The 16982-nt window shown below is 41.5% G+C and overlaps 1 protein-coding gene and 1 non-coding gene across 11 annotated transcripts in view; both read right to left on the bottom strand.

The window, feature by feature from the left end:
* The window catches only part of Stau2 (staufen double-stranded RNA binding protein 2), a 282382-nt gene that overhangs the window by 227459 nt on the left and 37941 nt on the right, over window positions 1-16982 (bottom strand). The window lies entirely within an intron of this gene.
* On the bottom strand, window positions 5709-5872 carry LOC128098116 (U1 spliceosomal RNA). Its single transcript, XR_008214140.1, has one exon. It is a non-coding gene; the product is annotated as a U1 spliceosomal RNA (small nuclear RNA).

Genomic DNA, 16982 nt, shown 5'->3' with positions numbered 1-16982 from the left:
CAATAGAAAAGGAACTTCCTGCCAGGAGAGCTGTTACACACCTGTAATCCCAACAGTCAGAAAGCTAAGGCAGGAGGATCAGCAGTTCAAGTCCAGCCTGAGTGACATAGTGAAACGCTACCTCAAAATGAAACAAAAATGAGGTTGGCTGGGGTGATGGCTCAGACTGAAAAGTATTTGTCATGCAAGATTAAGACCTTGAGTCAGATCCTCAGTACCCACATAACAAGCTAAGTGTGGTGGCTCATGTCGACAGACATGGAGCTTGCTGGCCAGATAGTCTTACCCAATCAGTCATCTCCAGATTCAGTGAGAGAGCATGTCTCAAAAAATAAAGTGGAGAACAACAGAGAAAGACAACCAGTGTGAGCATCTCACCCGCATGTGCAAACACACACATATTGTTAAAAATAAATTTAAAAGACCAGTAAAAAATCAAACTATCTAAAATTAAAAGCTAATCACATCACTCTATCCAAACTTCAATTGTCACCACTTTAGCATGGCATAAAAGTTCTGCATGTCTGGGGCTGGAGAGATGGCTCAGGGGTTAAGAGCATTGACTGCTCTTCCAGAGGTCCCAGGTTCAACTCCCAGCACCCACATGGCAGCTCACAGCGGTCTGTAACTCCATGATCTGACACCCTCACACAGACTGACACACAGGTAAAACACCAGTGCACATAAAATAAAATTATAAAAGCTTCTGCATGTCCATCCCCATCTCACACGTACCTTCTCCTTCTGCATCCCACACTCCACCCACATCACATTTCCACCGAGTACAAAACCTTACTTCTTATCTTTAAATTTTCAGATCAAGTTATAGAATAAACACAGGCTACTTACTACTTTCTAGTATCAATCAAAAACTATTTATTAAATTATAAAAATGTATTTCTGTAGCAAGGTGATCTCTTAGAAAATATCTTTTTTTTTCCAAAACGTATTGTATTTGTATGGAGTGTTTTACAGATGCCCACAGAGGTCAGAAGACAGTGTCAGATCCTCTGAAAGTGAAGATACAGATGTTTGTGGGCTACCATGTTGGTGCTAGGAACTGAACCCAGGTCCGCTGCAAGAACAGCAAGTGTTCTTAACCACTGAGTCATTTCTCCAGGACTAGAAAAAAACCTTAATAACTGATTAAAGTTAGTCTGGTCAATATTCATACCATCCAATATCATACGCCTCTAGGTAAAATTCAATGAAAAGCACACATCAACAACTATCTACTATGCTCGGCCAAAAAATTTTAACCTGCATCCATTCAGGAGGAAAGGACCAAATCTAATTATAGAACATGCAATAAGACTGAGACTTCAAAAAGGTCAAAGTCATGGGGAAAAAAAGAATCCAAAGAGACCATTACATATTAAAAGATGATATAAGGACATAAGATGTGATAAGTTATAACATGTGATCCTTAATTAGACCCATGACGGAAATTTTAAAAGAAAAAAATGAGGCTTTTATAGAACAACTGGAGAAACTGGTCCATGAACCGTGCTATGGCTTGAATGTATCCCATAAGTTTACTGCTGAGGATCTGGTCCCCAAAGCAACAGAACCGAAAGCAAGGCCTTGAAGAGAAATGAGGTCGTAAGGAGTCTAGAGGGTCTAGCAAAAGCATTATCACAGCCGCACAGTGCTTCGTACCGAGAGCGGTTTGTTATGAAAATGAGTTCACTCCTCCTGCTCTCTGCAATCTCTTGTCCACCTGGCTCCAACCACACAGTAAAAGGGGAAGGTTCTCACCACTGCCTCTTGATCTGACAGTCCCCACACTCCAGGACCCAAGCCATATCAATTTCTTTATGAATTACCCAGCCTCTGGCTTTCAGTTATAGGCGCTGCAAGCAGACTAATAAGGACTATATTAAATAGGATATCTAGTGATGATTGATTCTTGAATCATGGCAGCATTGTGGCTACACATAAAAGGGTATTTAACCTTAAAAGACAGATACAAGTAAGTGTTCAAGTTAAAATTTATACTTAAAACATTATCTTTATTATTTTCAACCTGATTTAAAAATAAGAATCATTAATTATTTGCTCCTTTTCCCAAATTTTGGTACTTAACAAAAACTGTGACACAAAGATCAGCTTAAAGATTTTACATGATATATATATGTGTGTGTGTATTTCATATGACATATAAGATGTATATATATCTGTATATCATATATATTTATATATGATAGTCACATACACATCTCAAAGGCTTAAAAACAGGTATACAAGTGAATATCAGACCCTGAAATTCTGTCTCCAACATGAACTCTCCTCAACAATACCCATAAGCATCTAATGACCCACTGGGCATCTCCACAAAATCAGGGAGTCAAGCAAAACATTATATTTTCCACTCTACCCCCATCACCAGTTCATACTCCAGAATGTTCTCTCTATTATTCTCCCAATAGGTCCAGTTCAAAAACTCAACAGCCTCTTCACCTTTCCTTATATATCCAGCTACTCAAGAATATGCCAAGTCAGTAGTATCCATGGAAATAAAAGAACAGAGATTTTGGAAAGCACATAGGAGAAATATAGTCCACTTTGGACTGGATATTTGTGCTCCCCCCTCTCATTCTTACATTGAAACCCTAATACTGGACGTGATAGTACCTGGGAGGTAGATAAAGTCATGGAGAACCTGAACTGTGTTAGGATGTGGCAAGAAGGCTGCATCTTCAAGGCAGAAAGAGGCTCTGACCAGGAAATTAATTAGCACTACCCAAATCAAACTACTTCTTAGACTCTGAAACTATGAAAAATAGATTTCTCTTGTTTAACCCATCTTGTCAAGGAGACTGTTAAGAGAGGCTGAACAAAAATAGTTTGGAAAACTCACTAAACAGCAGCCAAAAAAGGAAACAAAAATCATTTGAAGAAATATGGCTAGAACTCTACTTTGATGAAAGATATAAAATATAAGTGATGTTTTGAATGAGAATGTCCCCATGGCTCATTTACTTGAATGCTTGGTCTCCATTTGGTGGCACTGTTTCGGAAGGATTGGGAGGTGTGGCCTTGCTGGAGCAGGTGTGTCACTGGGGTGGGCTTTGAGGTTTCAAAAGCCCATGCTGTTCCCAGTTAGCTCTCTCTGGGCCTCGTCTCGTACTTGTGGACCAAATGGAAGCTCTCAGCTACTGCTCTAGAGCCTGACTGCTGCCATGCTCCCCACTGTGATGGTCTTAGACTTACAGCCCTCTGGAGCCCTCAGCCCCCAAATTAAATTTTTTTTGAAAGAAAGCTTTTCTAAGTTGCCTTGGTCATGGTATTTTGTTGCAGCAATAGAAAAGTCACTAAGAAGCAGCTGGTGCCAGCAGCGGGACACAGCTGTGAAATCCTGGCCATGCTGGGTTGTTTGGAGGAGTGTGTTAGACTCTGAACAAGGAAGGAGGTTGAACACGTGAGCGCAGCTTAATGGGCCAGTCTAAAAGGAGCTTGAAGATAACAGCGCTGAGAGCAATGTGGACTATGGAGCCCAGCTCAAGAGGTTTCAGAGGGGAACAATATTAGGAGCTGGGCTAGAGATCACTCTTGTGATATTTTGCCAAAGAAGGTGTTTGGGTTTTGCCCTTGTCTAAGAATCTGCCTGAGGCTAAACTGGAGTTCTGGACTAATTTCACTGCCAGAGAATATTTCAAGACAGCCTAATATCAACTCTGTTGCATGGTTATTAGTAATCACTCCTACGCAGATCTACAACAAAAAGAGAGCAAGCAGGAAAAAAAATTAGAAAATGTATAGTTTTGGAAGAAAAAGAACACCAGGAAATTTGATGTTGAAGCCTTGGTTTGTGCTAGAAGAAATAAGGAAAAATGGAATAAAGGGAGCGGTGTCCTCAGGACAAGACCCCACCCAGCTAATTTGTGAAAGAAAAAAAAAAAAACAGGCCTACAGAATTATCTGTTCCTAGAGAGCAACAACAAATCAAAACTAATGCAAATATGATTCAAGGAGTGGGCTGGGTTCCAACCCAGGGAGGCAGTAGAACCTGGCAGCATCACCCATGTGGTTCTGGCCTTAGAGTTAAAGGAGTCAGGAGTAAAGAGACCTTGCACTCTTCCTCTGAGGTTAAAAAAGCTGCAGGGGCCAGGGGTGTGGCAGGGGAGTTCCTGCATGGAGACTCAGAGAGGCCACTATGAGAAGCTGTGAAAGCGAAGCCTGGATGTACTGGAGACCCCAAGAGGTTGGAGGTATCAAAGCTGTGGCACACCTGCCAAGGAAAACTGCTAACAGCAATGGAACCAGCCCAAGAGAGAAGGAACTGACAGTCAACAAAACTGGAAAGAGCAGGAGACCTGAGGAACTGTCTAAGCCCTTTGATGACAGACATAGAGATACAGGATTTAGAGTCTGCCCTACTGGGTTTCTGTCTTGTATTGGTCCAATATTTCTTCACTATGCCCCATTTCTCCCTTCTGAAATGGTAATGCATACTCTGTGCCAATGTATGTTGGAAGCATGTAATTTGGTTTTTGCTCTTACAGGGGGTTACAATTAAAAGACTGCCTTTAGTCTCAGAAGAGACTTTGGAATTTGGATTTTTTTTTTTTTTTTTTCGTTTTTCGAGACGGGGTTTCTCTGAGTAGCTTTGCGCCTTTCCTGGGACTCACTTGGTAGCCCAGGCTGGCCTCGAACTCGCAGAGATCCGCCTGGCTCTGCCTCCCGAGTGCGGGGATTAAAGGCGTGCGCCACCACCGCCCGGCGGAATTTGGATTTTTAAACTGTGTTAAGACTTTGAAACACTATGGAGACTTTTGAAGTTGGACTAAATCCATTTTGCATTATGATATGGCTATAAGCCTAGGGGACCAAGGAATGGAATATAGTGGTTTGAATGAAATGGCCCCATAGGCTCATCTATTTGGTCCTCAGGTGGTGGAACTGTTTGGAAAAAATTAGTGTGGCTTTACGAGAGGAGGCGTATCACTGTAGATGGGCTTTGTAGCCCCTTCTCTCTGCATCCTGCTTGTGAACCAGACGTGAGCTCTCAGCCATGGCTCCAGTGCTCTGCCTCCCTGCTGTCATGCTCCCCACCATGACGGTCATGGACCACAGTCCTCTGGGATGCTGAGCCCCAATTAAATGCTTTCTTCTCTAAGTTGCTTTGGTTGTGGTGTTTTGTTAGAGTGACAGAAAAATAACTGAGACACTATATATTTAAGAATCTCAACCAGCCGGGCGGTGGTGGCTCACGCCTTTAATCCCAGCACTCGGGAGGCAGAGGCAGGTGGATCTCTGTGAGTTCGAGGCCAGCCTGGTCTACAGAGCAAGGTCCAGGAAAGGCGCAAAGCTACACAGAGAAACCCTGTCTTGAAAAACCAAAAAAAAAAAAAAAAAGAATCTCAACCATTGCCAAGCAAGACAACTAAAAGAGACCTGTACCAATACACACTACACAACACTACATAAATGAACCATACCTCTCATCAACCAAACAAGCAACCTTGGAGAAGGGAACATCTTGATTTCCAGAGTTATTACCTTACAATATTAAAATTGCCCAATTCTCAACAAAAATTGTAAAGCCCACATGTACACACATGCATGTGTGTGCCATACAGCCCATTCACGTGGAAGATAATTAACAAAAACAAGTCCCTGATAGTGAAGACACTAGACATACCAAAGACTTAAACTGACTGCCTTTTATTGTTTTTATTTATTATTATTATCATTATTTTATTTTTAAGGGGAAAGCATGAACACAATCCCCCATGACCACAAATTATGCAATCAAGTTTCCCACATTTGGGGAAATCGCAGAGATTAGCACATCTGTAGTGCAATGGATAAGCCTTACCCTGGGAAAACCACTTTCATGACCAGGGTATCTCCCCTGTCAGGTAAGTATTAAAAGTTAACTGTCTTAAGTATGCTCCAAAAGTGAAGGAAATTACTTAAAAAAAAAACAAACTCTAAGAGAATCCCAGCACTTGGGAGACAGAGGCAGGCAGAGCTTTGTGAGTTCGAAGCCAGCCTGGTCTGCAGAGTAAGTTCCAGGACAGCCTGGGCTGCACAGAGAAACCTGTCTTGAAAAACAAAACAAAAAAACTAAGAGAAAACAATGGATGAAAATTTAGGGAATATTAATTATAAAAAGGTACCAAATAGAAATTGGGGGGCTGGGAAATAAGGAAATTTTACAATTCTTAGAAAACTTCAACAACAAACTTGACTAGGGAGAGAAAAGAATCAGTGAATTTGAATATGACACAATTAAAATGACCTAGTCTGGGAAGCAAGAACAATAAAGGAAGAATGAAACTATGTATCTATGACCCGAATGGGGAGAGGCAGGCAGGGGAATGACTGTAAACTGGAGAACTTCCTAGTCCGCCCGGCAAGGTTGAGGCCAATCAGGGTTTCATAGCAAGGTTCCATCTTTTTAGAAAAGTAGAGGATGGAGGAGGGGGAAGGGATGGGAAAAGGAACCGTAGACAGAGAAGTAGACAGAATCTAAGGAACCTGTAACAACTGACTCACAAAAATCTCAAGAAGAAAAAGAAAAGGGAACAAAAAACACTTAAAATTTATGGCTAAAAAGTCTAACTTTGATGAAAGACTGTGAACCTACATACCTAAGAATTTCAACAAATCCCAAGTGGAATAAATTAAGAGAGCTACACTAAAACACACTATATTCAAAGCAGTGAGAGACAAATTGAAAATCATGAGAGAAGCAAAGCCAGACATGTTGGCACAAACATGCAATCACAGCATGCTGGAGGGTGAGGCGGGGGATCAGAATTCTAAGGTTAGCCTGGGATGTACAGCAAGATCCTTTCCCCAGGGTAGGGAAGGTACAACCAATCAGATAACAGATCTTCTAGAAGAGATCCTCCATGAGACTGGCAGGTTCTCCTCAGAAACCATGGCAACTAGACAGTAAGGGAGGATGATATATTTACAAGGCTAAAGCGGGGAAAAAATACTCAATCAGGAATTCCACAGTGAACAAACCACACTTCAAAAATGGAGCAGAAATTTAAAAATTAATCAGAAAGTCAAGGAAGTCTGCTGCTAGTAGCTGACAAGGCATGATGGAAAAAAAATGACCTTCATGCTGAAATCAAAGAACAGTAGTTGGTAACTCAAACATATATAAAGAAATATAGGGTTTCTAGTAAGGCAAAACAATACCTAAATATAAACACTGTATTGTTGCTTTGTAACTCCACTTTGTTTCCTATGACATAATGGACAATCACATGAATTTATAAACACACTGGTTTGTAGCGTGAGTTCCAGGAGAGCCAGGGCTACACAGAGAAATCCTGTCTCGAAAAAACAAACAAACAAACAAACAAACAGCTCTTGTATAAAAGCTGACAGGGATGTAAACTATCTTCAAAAGCAGCGTCTTAGCACGTTAAACTTACATCAGCCACACCCTACCGATCCCAAATTACCACCAAGAAGAAAGAGAAAGAAAATACATATTCCTACTAAGACATGTATACAGATGTTCAAAGTATCATTATAATAGCAAAAGGATGAAACCAAACTATCCATCAACCCGTTAATTTTAAAGAGTGCTACATCCACAAAGGAACATTCAATAATGAAAAGAAAGAAATATTGATACACAGATACACATAAACATGAGCTCAAAATGACTGTGCTCAGTGGAAGAAGTAAGAGCACATACAAATAAGGACACTGATTAAAAGTTCTAGAAAAAGAGCTGTCATAGTTGGTTAGAGAAAACACAGTACTAGCTGCCTAGGGTCTCTGGTGCAGGAGAAACTTTGGTGGACACTGGAAATGTTTGGTTTGTTCACACAGACATAAATGCAGCATGAATACTTCTGATGCAACTTAAGTTCCAAAAGCAAACAGGACTGCACTGAAGCATAACAGCAGTGTCTTCATCTTTCTGCTTCTATTCTCCCTGCCATCTCTCTATCCTAGACCTCTCTTCCACCATCCTCGTTCCTTTTGTATTTCCACAGCATCTGTCCATACAAAATAACTTTATTTTATTTATAACCATTTCAATCTTACCTGAGAATATGGATTCCAAAGGCACAGTCTATAGTTCAAAGTCCTCAGGCATCCTAATTGTATTTTCCCAAATGATGAAATAGAAAAACCCTATGTATCAAATCTAAACCCTGGGACAGACGCCAGGTGTGGTGCTGCATGCCTGTAAAACTCTAGCATTTAGGGGGCTGAGGAAAGAGAATCCCAAGTTCAAGGCCAGTCTGTGAGACCCCATCTGAAACAACAAAAAGCAAACACAAAAATCGTACACTACAAAATATGGAACACTACAAGACAAATAATTCTATCTTCAACTAACCGATATCAGAGGACAGTGGGAAAACAGAAAGGAAAGGTAATATTAACAAATAAAAGAGACATAATTTAATGTGATCCTTGCTTAGATGCTATTTAAACAAAGCAAATGTAGAACGATACCTGTGAGTCAACAGAGAAAAGGCAAACAAGGACCACACACTCTGCAACGTTTAGTGTTATTCATCCACTGAGTGCAGTAATAGTATGGTATTTTTTATGCTCATCAGATGAATAGCAAAGCACTGATTGGCAGGCATGCTCTTAAAGAAGCCTAATGGAGCCAGGAGCAGTGGTGCACAGCAGTGGTGCACATCCTGTAACCCTGGCACTGGACAGGCAAGGGCAGAAGGATCATTGAGTCTGGGGCCAGCCTGTGCTATACAGTGAGTGCCTTGTTCAACATTTTTAAAGATAAAGTTAAAATAAAATTAAAACCTCTATACTACCATAAAAAGAGCTAAGTAAAATAATCTGAGCAAAATATTGGTAATATGGGCATGCTACCATGTATCTGTCATCAATGTTTTATAACTTAATTTTTTATTATTTTTTTATTTTTGAGATTATCATATAATTATATCACTTTCCTTTCCTTTTCCTCCCTCTAAACCCTTCCAAATACCCCCTCCTTTCTTTCCTGTAAATTTATGGCCTCTTCTGATTAACTATAACTTAAAGTTTTTGAGAAAAGGTTCATAATACCACGAGACTGAGCTTCTAATGGTATTAGATGTATCTCATTTCATCCTATTTCAAGATTAATTAACAGTGGCTATCACACAGGAAATACTAAATGGACCTTTTCCCAAAACTGTTTAGTCCTAAAAATCACTAGCAAGCCAGGCAGTGGTGGCACATGCCTTTAACCCCAGCATTGAGGGGGGGGGGGGGCAAGGAGCTTCTGCTTGCAAGCAGGCAGATCTCTGAGTTCTAGGCCAGCCTGGTCTAGCTCTAGGACAGCCAAACAACACAAAGAAGTCCAGTCTCAAAAAGAGAGAGAGAGAGAGAGAGAGAGAGAGAGAGAGAGAGAGAGAGAGAGAGAGAGAGAGAGAGAGAGAAAAGGAAGGAAGGAAGGAAGGAAGGAAGGAAGGAAGGAAGGAAGAGAAAAACAAACAAAGAATTGCAAAATAAATCACTAGCAAGTAACTAAATTATCTGGATGCCTCAGCATTACCATGATCCTTAGTTACAATCCAAGGTGTCTTGGGAGAGGGATCAGTGTGCGAAGAACTTGCTGCACAAGCATCAGAACCTGAGTCTTGATCTCTAGAACAGTATGTAGAAGCTGGGTGATAAAGAGCAGAGACAGAGGAGCATGTGGCTGGCTGGCCAGCCAGTCGAGCTGAAACAGCAAGTTCCAGCTTCAGTGAGAGACTCAGTCTCAGAGAACAAGGTGAAGAGTAAGCAAGGAAGATAGGATGTAGTTCTCTAGTCTCCTTAAGTACATGCGCAGTGAGCATGCCTGCACACCACAAGTACACATGCATACACCACACATACTAAATAATTATCTTCTTTAAAGAGTGGTCAGTCCACTCTATCATACTATCAAGGCATTATATCTCTCGGCTCACTGATTTAAAAACATTTTTCATTAATTGCTCGATTCCACATGCTGGCAATACAGGACTAGGATCAGACTAGCAAATGCAATCAGGATTTTGAAAATCAAGATGACAACTTGATTTCAAAGCCACTGGGTGAGGAGGCTGGAGGCATGTCTCAGCTGTTAAGAGCATGAGATGCCTGAAAAGAGGACCTGGGTTCAGCTCCCAGCTCCCATGAGGCAGCTCCCAAACCTAGGTAACTCCAGTTCCGGGGGCTCTGATACCAGGTCTGCACGTGGTGCAGACATACATCCAGACCAAAAGCTCACGAATATAAAATCAACGAATCTAAAGAAGGAGGAGGAGGGAGGCAGAGCCACCGTCTGAGGTGTCTCCCTAGGTGGCACCGATCACAATCCTGTTCAAAGTGCCAGCAACCTGCAGCTCCGTCACCCCGACAGCTCATCAAGATGAGGACACCAGGAGAAAGAAAGCAGCTTCTTCTGACAGCGGGTCTCTACTCCAGACACTGCAGCCACCTCCTCGGATGTGAGAGAACTCCCTATGAGCCTGAGGGCTACAGACAGGCACAAAGACGGTACAGCAAGGCTGTAACAACTCACACCAAAGTAAGGCACAATAAGTCAATTACCATAGAGAATGGAACACCGAAGGGATGAGGTAAACATCAACGTGATTTTTACTCAGCAATCATATATTAAAGGTTGCCTTAAGACGGGGGCTGGAGCACTCTGGAGGCAGAGGCAGGCCTGGTCTACAGAGATAGTTCCAGGACAGCCAGAGCTACAAAGAGAAACCGTGTCTCCAAAAAAAGGGGGGGGGGGGGCTGGGGGCCAGAAAGATGGCTTAACAGTTAGGAGCACTTACTCCTCTTCCAAAGGACCTGGGTTTGGCTGTCAGGGCTTCTGACCTCTATGGTCACCAGGCACGCATGTGGCACACATACATATATGTAGGCAAACACTCTTCCACACATAAAATAAAACGTTTTTAAAGTTGCCCTAAGTTGCTCAGATTCTATAATACTCAATGGAGAATTAAATTAGGTAAAAATTAAGTAGGCCACTTCTTCCCACCAAAATGAATAGGAAGACCACATGTACCTGGAGATCTTAACCTCTGGCAGTATCTCAACTCTGACCACAAAACTGAATCATTTCAGAGCCTCAAAATTCTGAGGTGTGGGTCTAACTGAGACCATTTAAATCAGAATTTCTATTGTGCATACAAATATACACAGGATAATTGAAATACCATTCATTAGTTAATGTCCCAAGAAAACTATGAGTCAGGACTAGGTTTAAATCTTTCTTAATAATCATTTCTTCCATTAAAATATATTTTATATGACTGGTAGACATGTGTGAATGACTGAAGATAAGCAAGCTTTCCATAAAGAGACCGAAACAGCCAATCAATTAATATAAGTTGAATCCATAAATACCATGCTTCATTCAAGAGCACAGCAATTGATCGAGAACCTCCATATAAGACCTGACATCCTGAGGCTAGAGAGATGGCTCAGTAGTTAAGAGCACTGGTTGCTCTTCCAGAGGACCCACAGCACCTACAAGGAAGCTCACAACTGCTGGTAGCTCCAGGCAATCCAATGTCCTCTTCTGGCTTCCATAGGTACTAGGCATACATGTGATATGCAGACATACATGCAGGCAAAACACCCATACACGAACATTTTTTTAATTTTAATAAAAATAAAAAAGCCCTGATACCCTGAATCTGTTAGAGGAGAAAGTAGGAAATACACTTCAACGTGTAGGCACAAGAAAGAACTTCTGAACAAGACCTCCATTGAGCAGGCATTAAGGCCATCACTGACAAATGGTCCTCACTAAACTCAATAGCTTCTGTGCAGCAAAGAACACCATTATCAGAGTGAAGAGTCAGTCTGCTGAATGAGGAAAAAAACATTACCAGCTATATATCTGACAGAGGGTTAGAGTCTAGAATATACAAAGAACTTAAAAAACTAAAACCAAGAAAACAAACAACCCAATTGAAAACTGGTCCATGAACTATCCAGAGCTCTCAAAAGAAGAAATACAAATAGCTGAGAAGCTTTTAAAAATTTCAACACCTTAGCCATCATGGAAATGGAATTAAAACTACTCTGAGATTTTTATCTCCCCCAGTCAAAATGACTAAGATTCAAACATCAACAAGAACAGAGACAACAAAAGCTGGTGTGAATGTGGGAAAGAGAAGAAAACACACACTCACAGCTTATGGGAGTGCAAACTGGTGCAGCCCTATGGAAATCAGTATGGAGGCTTCATAGCGAGCTAGAAGTAGATAAGCCACGAAACCCAACTATTCCACTCCCAGGCATATTCTCAGAGGGCTTTATATCCTACTACAGAGATACTTGCTCACCTATACACACTGCTGCTCTATTCACAATGTCCAGGAAATGGAAACTGCCTCGATGTCCATCAATTGATAGATGAATAATGAAAACATGGTACATATACACAATGGAGTATTTTTTCATCTATAAAGAACAATGAAATTCTCAAATAAATGGATGGACATAAGCACTCTGAATGAGGTAACCAAGATCCAGAAAGACAGATGCCAAACATTCCCTCTCATATGTGGACGGCTGTTTTTAATCTTTCCACATATGTGTTTAAACTGGAGGAACCAATCAGGAAAGTAGTAAGGAGCTATGGGGTCATCTTAAGAGAAAGGAGGTAGAACAAAGGTGGTATGATGGGGAGATGGGAAGAATGGAAGAGTAAGCGCTAAGGGGAACAGGGGTGGGAGGGAGGGCAGGGTGCTAGAGAGAGTATAACGAGGGACAACTAACACTAAAGACCTTCTACAATGCCACACAGAAACTACTACTGTAGAAGCTTCCTAAAATACATGCATCTGTATATAGAAAAGTATTTTTAATGGAGTTATCCTATAATGGAGGATAATGGCTCTTCCAGATAGGCTATATTAAAAATCCCAGTGCCAGGGATGGGTTATCTCTTTTTTAATTCAGTCAGTGGGGTCCACAGATACCCCCTCAAATATTATAGACTATTGCCACTGTTCTTGGTTACCTCCAGAACCTGATGGTAAGACCCTATTGCTGAAGACACCACACATTTGAGTCAAAGAACATGGAAAAATCAAGCTGGTAGCAACCTGGAAACTTCATACCTAGTAGGTAGATTTCATACTGCTAGAAGGTTCTATGCATACTATTGGAGGAGAAAAGTTATCAACAATCTTACCCACCGAGGAACCCTACAAGCTACAGTAAGGACTGCCCTGACAAGAAAACAAACTGGTGTAATAATGGCATGAACGTTATGTGAGTCACCAGCACTTACTGGCTGGATTTAAGGCCTGCTCCACAATTGAACCCCTGCATGGCACACTTAAATAGGACAAAAACCTGTGGCTAGTTAGATCGCAGGCCCCAGAGGAGCATCCAACTACCATTCCACTAAGTGGACACAGCATTAAGTACCCTTAGTTCTTACCTTATATGTATAGCTATGTATTTTGCTCAACTCACATAAAAGCAGCTTCTTTTTGAGTAGATGGTGATTAACACAGAGGCCCACAACTGGTCAACATGAAGAGAACAGAGACTATAGAGTGAGTGCCCAGCTCTGGAAGGGTCATTTATGTCACGCCTCCTGTTTCAAGGTTTAGGAATCACTGAGGAAGAGGGAAGGAAAGATTTCAAAACAGAAGAACCACGAGGGAAATCAGAGTCATGCAATGTTTCTTGGTAGTCAGGCTTCCTTTACTGGACATGGACAGTGGGGTTTAGAGTAATCTGGCTCTTTTCTTCTGACAGAACACCAACAGTACCCTGAACTAAAACCAAACATGCACAAGCCTCCAGTAAGCACAAAACCAACTCTAACACCCACAAGACATCACAAGTCAGTCAGCATGCCCTGATCACAGTGTTTCTACTCCTGCTAAACTCGAGCTGCTTCGAGGAGAGTGATCCCAGGAAATGTAAGTTTGAGACCTAGCGATCTTTCCGTGAAGGGCTGGAAACACATCTGTACTACAGACTAACTAAAAATGTAGGCAGGATCTTTTCTTCTGCTAGAGATCAAATCCAGGGCTTTGTGCATGCTAGATAAGTACTCCACCACTAAGCTAGATCCCACAACCCTAAGCCAAGGTCTTAAAAACAAACTTGAAACTTTGATTATTTCTAAGAAAGAAGTTTTGGTTATTTTTCTTCTTGCTGGTAAAATACCCTGACGAAAGAAACTTAAGAAAGAACAGGTTTGGGGCTCACAGTAAGGAAGTCCTGGCAGCAGGAATTTAAGGCAACTAGTACCCAGCCAGGAAGCAGACTGAAGGCTAGTGCGTAATTGGTCTCGTCCTTTTTTATTTTTCATTTTTGGCGGTTCAGGTCCCAAACCCTATAGGGTGGGTCTCCCCACTTCAGTTAACCTAATCAACAGGATCACCAAAGCTACCTTAAACGAAGTAAACTCTTACAAATGTGCCTAGATGCCAGCCTCCCAGGTGATTTGAGCTGACAGTCAATGCTAACCATCAGTTTTATTCTGTTTTAATGGATATGCTGAATTATTCCAACACTCCTTACCTTATAGATCTCTATTTGTGCATGAACACATAAAAATTATTTTCCACTTCACAGTGTTTTCACTTTTTTTCTTGTTGGTATTTGGAGACACAGTTTCACTTCGTAGCCGTGGCTGTCCTGGAACTCACTCTGTAGACCAGGCTAGCCTCAAACTCAGAGATCCACCTGCCTCTGCCTCCCGAGTGCTGGGATTAAAGGAATGCCCCACCACTGCCTGGCTCAGTGTTTTTACTTTTAGGTTACAGAACCTTTAAATTTAAAAGGATCACATTCAAATACCAAAAATTCTACTACCAAAATAGCAACTGCGAAGTCCTAAAGCACTTCTTTGGTTTAAGAACAGTGATGACTGGTCAGCTGGATGTAGTGGCACACATCTGTAATCAGCAAACACAGAGGTTGAGACAGGAGGCCCACAAGGCCCAGGACAGCCTGGGCTATGTAGGAAAAGAGGAGGAGAGAAAGGAGAGGTGAAGGAAAAGGAAGGAATAATAAGATTTTAACAATTAAAAAAGGGAACAAACACATACTCTTAATATGCATTTAAAACAATATTTTTTAAATGTTAGAAAAAGATCAATAATAAAATTTTCAAATATTTTTCTTCCTTAAATTTGTCTTCCTTAATAAACTTAGAACAATGAAAAAAACTGAGCAACAAGGTTGCTTTCCTTTTTTTCATTTTTTATTTTTTGGTTTTTTCAAGACAGGGTTTCTTTATGTAGCTTTGCGCCTTTCCTGTAACTTGATCTGTAGACCAGGCTGGCCTCGAACTCACGGAGATCCGCCTGCCTCTGCCTCCCAAGTGCTGGGATTAAAGGCGTGCGCCACCACCGCCCAGCACTTAAATATGATTTCCTTATTATTTTTTGTTTTGTTTTTACTTCTTATAGCACTGAGCACTGAACTCCCAATCTTACATGTGCTAGTCAAGCACACTCACTTAGCTAAACCCCTAGTCCATTTGCTCATTATTTTAAAGTCTATTTAGGGAATAAGTTAGATTCTAGTTTTCTAGGCAATAATTTACATTTATCCACTCTTTTCAAATTTACATTTAAAAAAATTATTAGCCCATTTCCACTCTGTCTTTGAGAAAAGCTAGCTCATTTCTATCTAAACAAAGAACTAAATCAACTGTTCATGAACTTGTTTATGCATCCACTCATTTCACAAATACTGAGTACTGATACATGTACCATTCCAGGCACTGGAAAGAGCAATAACCACGTCAAAATAAAGTCCTCTCCTCAGAGATTATTCTAGAAGAGACAAAACAATAAAATATATGAAAGTACTAAATTACTGAAAAAAATAAAGGGAAGCATGTGACCAAGATCAGGAGTCCGTTTTGGATGCCCTTAGTTTGGAAATTCTAGTAGCCATTTAGGTAGAGGTAACTAACAGGTAATCAGACACACAATTCCAAAGTACAGGGAAGATGCTCTGAGCTAGAGACTGAATGAGAATGGGGGTGGGGGGGACAGCTCCTAGGAACAGTGGAGCATAAAGTTTATTATAGATATATGGAAGAGCATAATCAGAGGCAGGGACATCTGGGGGAGTCCAGAGTAGACATGACCCTCAGCCACATGAGGAGGTGGAGAGAGGGGAGGGAAGGGGAAAGAGAGTGTCTTAGTTAGGGTTCCTATTGCTGTGAAGAGACATCATGACCACAGCAACTCTTATAATGGGGTGGCTCATTTACAGTTTCAGAGGTTTAGTCCATTATCATCATGGCAAGATATGGTGGTGTGCACACAGACATGGTGATGGAGGAGAAGCTGAGGATTCTCCATCTTAATCCAAAGGCAACAGGAAGTGAACTGAGATACTAGGCATGGCTTGAGCATATGAGACCTCAAAGCCGGCTCCACAGTGGCACACTTCCTCCAACAAGACCACACCTACTCTGACAAGGCCACACCTCCTAATAGTGCCCCTCACTCTGGGGGCCATTTTCTTTCAAACCGCTGCAGAGGGGAACTCTGTGCAGCAGTCAGGTGGTCCAAAAGAGAGAGTGGAAGAAAAAGTCAGGTAACCAAACTGTCTGGATTATATAGGGAAGGGCAGCCCAGCCCCTGAGCTGGAGAATTTAGGGTAGGGGGCAAGGTATGCCAGCCAGGAGGGCCCTGTATCAGGTAGGGGCTGGGGGTGCTGGAGAACCTGGCAGCCAGGTCCGCTTTGATGTGATAAGTAGGGAACCCAATCATTTGTCCCAATCTGAAAGCTAACAGAGACATAAATGTGAAAGCTGACAGCATCAGCATATTTATGTTATCCAAAGGCACAAGGCAAGGATGTACAGTCAGGAAAGAAGAGACCAGGTCTACAAACTGAAGAGAGACCAGGCTATACAAACCGAAGTGCTCTAGGAGATCTGGGGGGAAAAAAAAAAAAAAAAAAAACGAATCCAATTTTTAAAATGTGGCCAATGAGTCAGGAATGATAGATGGTGCAAGCATGTAAACCTGCCCGCAGGGGATGAGGCAGGAGGA

This window comes from Peromyscus californicus, unplaced genomic scaffold (genome assembly GCF_007827085.1).
Source record: "Peromyscus californicus insignis strain IS unplaced genomic scaffold, ASM782708v3 Scaffold_5__1_contigs__length_169319896, whole genome shotgun sequence".
Lineage (NCBI taxonomy): Eukaryota > Metazoa > Chordata > Mammalia > Rodentia > Cricetidae > Peromyscus > Peromyscus californicus.
Note: the sequence above shows the minus strand (reverse complement) of the source record. Positions and strands in the feature narration are given on the sequence as shown.